Source organism: Humulus lupulus, chromosome 4 (assembly GCF_963169125.1).
Source record: "Humulus lupulus chromosome 4, drHumLupu1.1, whole genome shotgun sequence".
Taxonomy (NCBI): domain Eukaryota; kingdom Viridiplantae; phylum Streptophyta; class Magnoliopsida; order Rosales; family Cannabaceae; genus Humulus; species Humulus lupulus.
The window spans coordinates 72,154,645-72,159,882 of record NC_084796.1 but is presented as its reverse complement, the minus strand read 5'-3'; the positions used below and the strand labels follow the sequence as shown (position 1 = coordinate 72,159,882).

General features: G+C 40.3%; 1 non-coding gene across 1 annotated transcript; it reads right to left on the bottom strand.

Annotated features, from left to right (window-relative positions):
• Nucleotides 1-556: 556 nt before the first annotated feature.
• LOC133833774 (small nucleolar RNA R71) lies at nt 557-662 on the bottom strand. The gene has a single exon (XR_009893136.1). It is a non-coding gene; the product is annotated as a small nucleolar RNA R71 (small nucleolar RNA).
• Between the last annotated feature and the right edge of the window lie 4,576 nt (nt 663-5,238).

Here is a 5,238-nt window from a genome sequence, read left to right as displayed (position 1 = left end):
TTTTAAAATTCTCAATTTCAGGCGATCTATTTTATGCGATGTAAGGGTTTAAAAATATCCTGAGATTGAGAAGACCTGCAAAAGAGAAAGAAAACAGAAAATACTTGAAAGGATGGCCCAGAACGTCAATAATGTTGCCAACAACAATCTGAATTAGGGTAATGAGGGTAACGCAGCAGCTGAGGCAGACCTACCCCTGAGGGATTATGTACTCCCTACTGTTACAAGGGTACATTCTAGTATTCACCCACCTACTGTAGAGGCAAAATTTTTTGAGATCAAGCCTTCGATTATCCAAATGGTTCAGAATTGCATTCAGTTTGGGGGATACCTAATGAGGATCCGAACGTCCATATTACCAACCTTTTGGAGTTATGTGATACTTTCAAAATGAATGGAGTAAGTAATGATGCAATCCGTTTGAGGCTATTTCTGTTTTCTTTGAGAGACAGAGCCAAAAGTTGGTTGATTTCGCTGCAAGCCAATTCCATTGTGACATGGGAAGACCTTGCTCAAAAATTTCTCGCTAAGTATTTTCCTCTCGCTAAATCGGCCCAGATTAGAGGTGAAATAAATAATTTCTGTCAATTTGAGGGGGAATTGTTATATGACGCTTGGGAAAGGTTTAAAGACCTACTTCAAAAATGTCCACATCATGGTATAGTGAAATGGATGTTGGTGCATACTTTTTTATAATTGATTGAGGGGAAACACAAGGACTATAATAGATGCAGCAGCAGGTGGAGCATTTATGAGCAAAAGTGCTAACGAAGCTTATGAGCTTTTAGAGGAGATGGCCATGAATAATTATAATTGGCCAGCTGAGCGAGAAAATAAGAAGGTGGCAGGTGTTCTAGAAGTTGATCCTATTGCTCTGCTCACTGCTCAAATTGCTATGATAACTAAACAAATGCAACAACAAAACAACATTTCAGCTCAAGCGATGCAACTACAACTCGCTCCTATCATTTGTGAGACATGTGGAGGCTCTCATCACTTTGAGCAATGTCCAGTGACGAGTTCTTATTTGGTAGATGATATTTTGAAAAGGTTCAAGCCATTGGTAATTTCCCAAGGCAACCGAATAACAACCCATACTCTAACACTTATACTCCAGCGTATAAGAACCATCCGAATTTGTCATGGAGTAATAATCAAGGGCACCAACCACAGTATCATCCAAATCCACCTCAATATCCTCCAAATAGACCATCTCATGGGATAAATCCAAGACCCTTTTATGACACTCAAAGGCCACAAATGCCGCAAAATCAACAACCACCGCCTCAAATGACTAAACTAGAGGTATCCGCTGATTCATTGAGCCAATTTGTGATAGAGACCAGATCCTCTATTCGGAGCTTAGAAACACAAGTTGGCTAACTTGCAAAGTTTATGACGGATCATAATCAAGGGGCTTTACCTAGTTCAACTGTGGTGAATCCCAAGGAGCAATATCAAGCTGTCACTTTGAGGAGCGGGACTAAGTATGAGGGGCCTACAGTAGAAAACAAGGGCAAGAAGATAGAAGATCAACATGTCACTAGTCCAGCACAAGAGGAGGTTACTGAAGACCTTCCAAAGAAATAGAAGCCAAAATATACCGAGTCTACACAAAAGATTCCTTATCCTCAACGGTTCCGAAAGGCTAATCTTGACAAGCAATTCTCTAAATTTCTCGAAAGTATTTAAGAAACTTCACATTAACATCCTTTTTGCAGAAGCTCTTGAACAAATGCCTAGTTATGTGAAGTTTATGAAAGAGATATTGTCTAATAAGAGAAAAATGGAGGATTATGAAACTGTGGCTTTGACAGAAGAGTGTAGTGCAATAATTCAAAAGAAACTTCCTCAAAAGTTAAGAGATCCGGGCAGCTTCACTATACCTTTCACCATTGGGAATTTTCATTGTGAGAGAGCTTTATGTGACTTAGGTGCAAGCATTAATCTAATGCCGCTGTCCGTATTTAGAAGACTTGGTTTGGGGGAAGCTAGACCCACTATGGTTACTCTACAATTGGTCGACCATTCATTGACACACCCCCGAGGTATTATTGAAGACGTTCTTGTCAAAGTGGACAAATTCATCTTTCCAGCTGATTTTATTATTCTTGATATGGAGGAAGATTAAGATGTTCCAATTATTTTGGGAAGACCATTTTTAGCCACCGGTCAAGCCTTGATAGATGTTCAAAAAAGAGAGTTGAGGCTAAGAGTTCAGGGTGATGAGGTTGTATTCAATGTGTTCAAGGCTTTGAAGTATCCTAGAGCAAGTGATAGTTGCTTTAGTGTGAATGTAATTGAGGAATAATTGTCAAAGAGAAAACTCATCGAAGATCCGCTTGAGATGAGCCTTATTTCGCAAAGAGTTGAAGACTGTGATGGCATTGAGGTTATTGAATATGTAAATTGGCTAAACTCCGCTGGACCTATTTATAAGAAGAAATATGAGGAACTTGGACAAGGGCCCGAGAGACCATTACCATATATAAAGAAACCACCAGTACTTGAATTGAATACTTTACCGGAACATCTTAGATACGTTTATTTGGGTAAGAATGATACTCTCCTGGTTATTATTTCTGCTTCATTATCTACTGTTGAAGAGGAAAAATTATTAAGAGTACTTCGAGCTCATAAATTGGCCATTGGTTGGACTTTAGCTGATAAAAAGGGAATTAGCTCCTTTACTGTTATGCACCGTATTCTCATGGAGGAGGACAGTAAGGCTAGCATTGACGCTCAAAGGAGGCTAAATCCTGATATGAAAGAGGTGGTTCAAAAAGAAATTTTGAAGTAGTTAGATGCTGGTGTTATTTATCCAATCTCTGATAGTTCGTGGGTAAGCCCAGTACAAGTGGTTCCGAAAAAAGGGGGATTGACAGTAGTAAAAAATGAGAACAATGAGTTAATTCCAACTTGTACAGTGATGGGGTGGAGAATTTGTATTGATTATTGGAAACTAAACAAGGCAACAAGGAAAAATCACTTCCCATTGCCTTTTGTTGATCAAATGCTCGATAGACTGTCAAGCCATCACTTCTATTGCTTTTTAGATGGGTATTCCGGTTATCACCACATACCTATTTGTAATGCCCTGGTTACCCCAGAACCGTTACGGTGATCGGTGAACCGGAAATTCGACCCGCTACTCGAGTCCTTTGGTTAAAAACGTCTTCTTAGTGTTATTAACAGGCTAAGGTGAAAAACCAACAAAAAGGAAATGATATATTTTATTATATGCATAAAACTGGTCATGGGCCCACAAGAACATTTACAAGTTATTTACAACTCAAAAAGGTCATTACTGTTTCAAAATTACAAACCCCGCCGACATAAGCGGAAAAAATAGGGTAAACCCCTTAGTTCCCCTGGGAACTCCTTGGCCGTGGTGGTCAAGCGGCCGCATATGTACACATCACCACCTAAGCTCTCCACTCAAGGCTGGGTGAGCTTTTCTTTCCCTTTACCTGCACCACATAGCACCCATGAGCCAAAGCCCAGCAAGAAAACACAGTATTGTATACAAACATTATCAAATGATTATCATTATAATCACACAGAGCTTATAGCTCTTAAACAGATGAGTTACCCAATGCAGAAAGTCGATTAGATCTAATCTTTATTGGCTCGCGTTGAACATGCTAAGGCCGTCCTGACTTATGAGTCAGCACTATGTGACCAGTGCCCAGTACCACTGCCGAACCTAACTAATGAGTCACAGCTTCACAGTTGATACCGGCACCTTTGCCAATTCTGACTAATGAGTCAGTGCCATACACAAGTGAGCAAGATTTGCTAAACATTCGATAATCAATCCATGTCCACATTTACACAATCAACATGCCTCAAGAATAATCATGCATGCCACATATGGGGTGCAGTTCTCTTACCTCTGGTTCGAGCGAGAAATAACAATAAGAACGACTCCTGAGAACGATCGACCTTTGATTCCGTAGCGGTCACCTAATCACAACCAATTATAACCTCAATTAATGAGAGTCAACATGGATAGGGTCTTAACCTAAGCACCACTCTCGGGACCTCGAAACATGCCCACACGATGAGTAGATTCGATCCCGGGCCCTAAGGATTGAAACCCCAAGTCAAAAAACCCTTAAAAACACTCAAAACGGGACTTTGAAGGAACAGAGTAGCGCTACAGCGCTGATCCCTAGCACCCCAGCGCTATACTCAGAACCTCCAACACGCCTATTTTCCCCCTGAGTAGCGCTGTAGCGCCCTAAGGTGGGCGCTATAGTGCTACCTCCAGCACAGAAATCCCCTGAAACGCCCTTCTTCATCTCCTTCGATTCCCACCATATTCCAGTGCTTCCAAAACCTATTTTTGATGCCAAATGAACCCAAAAACCATCCTAACACATCCCAAACATCACAACCATAAGAACCCTATCCAAAACTCCCAACAAAACCAAGTATACAATCTAGAAATCTCAACTGTAATACAAAGCTAAAACAGGGCAAACCAGAGAATTCTATGGTTAGAAACTTACCCAAAGCTCAGATTATGATGCTCTTCAATGGAGGAACACACTCCCAAACTCCTAAGGCTTACTTCCCAAGCTTGAATCCTCAAGAATGGTTCAAAAATCACAAAGAAAACTGAAGGGAAGATGGTACGAGAAAGCTCTTGAACGTACTCTGTTTTTCTACCTCTTCCTCAGCCAAAAATGGCTTATATCTATCCTAGGGGTGAAATGACCATTTTACCCCTAGGTCAATTTAAAGTTTCTAAGGGCTCCCAAGGGCATATTTGGTATGTTCCACCTATCTCATTTATCACAATTAACGCTCACCAATTCCTGCTATTCTCGATAATCTCAAACACCAATAATTCACATCCCGTTACCCTTTAATACCCGGTAACGTTCTAATCAAGAAAACCACCCCGAGACTCAACCCGAGCCCCGAATTTAAACCTGTTGTGACTAGGCCGCTAATCAATATTCCAAGATCGTCTCATGTCGAATGGCTCGAAAAAATCCACATTATAATGTGGTCTCAACATATATCACTGACATGCATACAAATATACAATTTTACTCTCAACGGGCCAAATTACTATCACACCCTTGTAATTAAAAATGTGGATTCACATGCATACATTTAACATCATATTATAATATAATTCACGTATACATGCATAATATCATTTAATGGCATAATTAAACAAGTATGGCCCTCTCGGCCTACTAATCCTGCCATTAAACCACATAG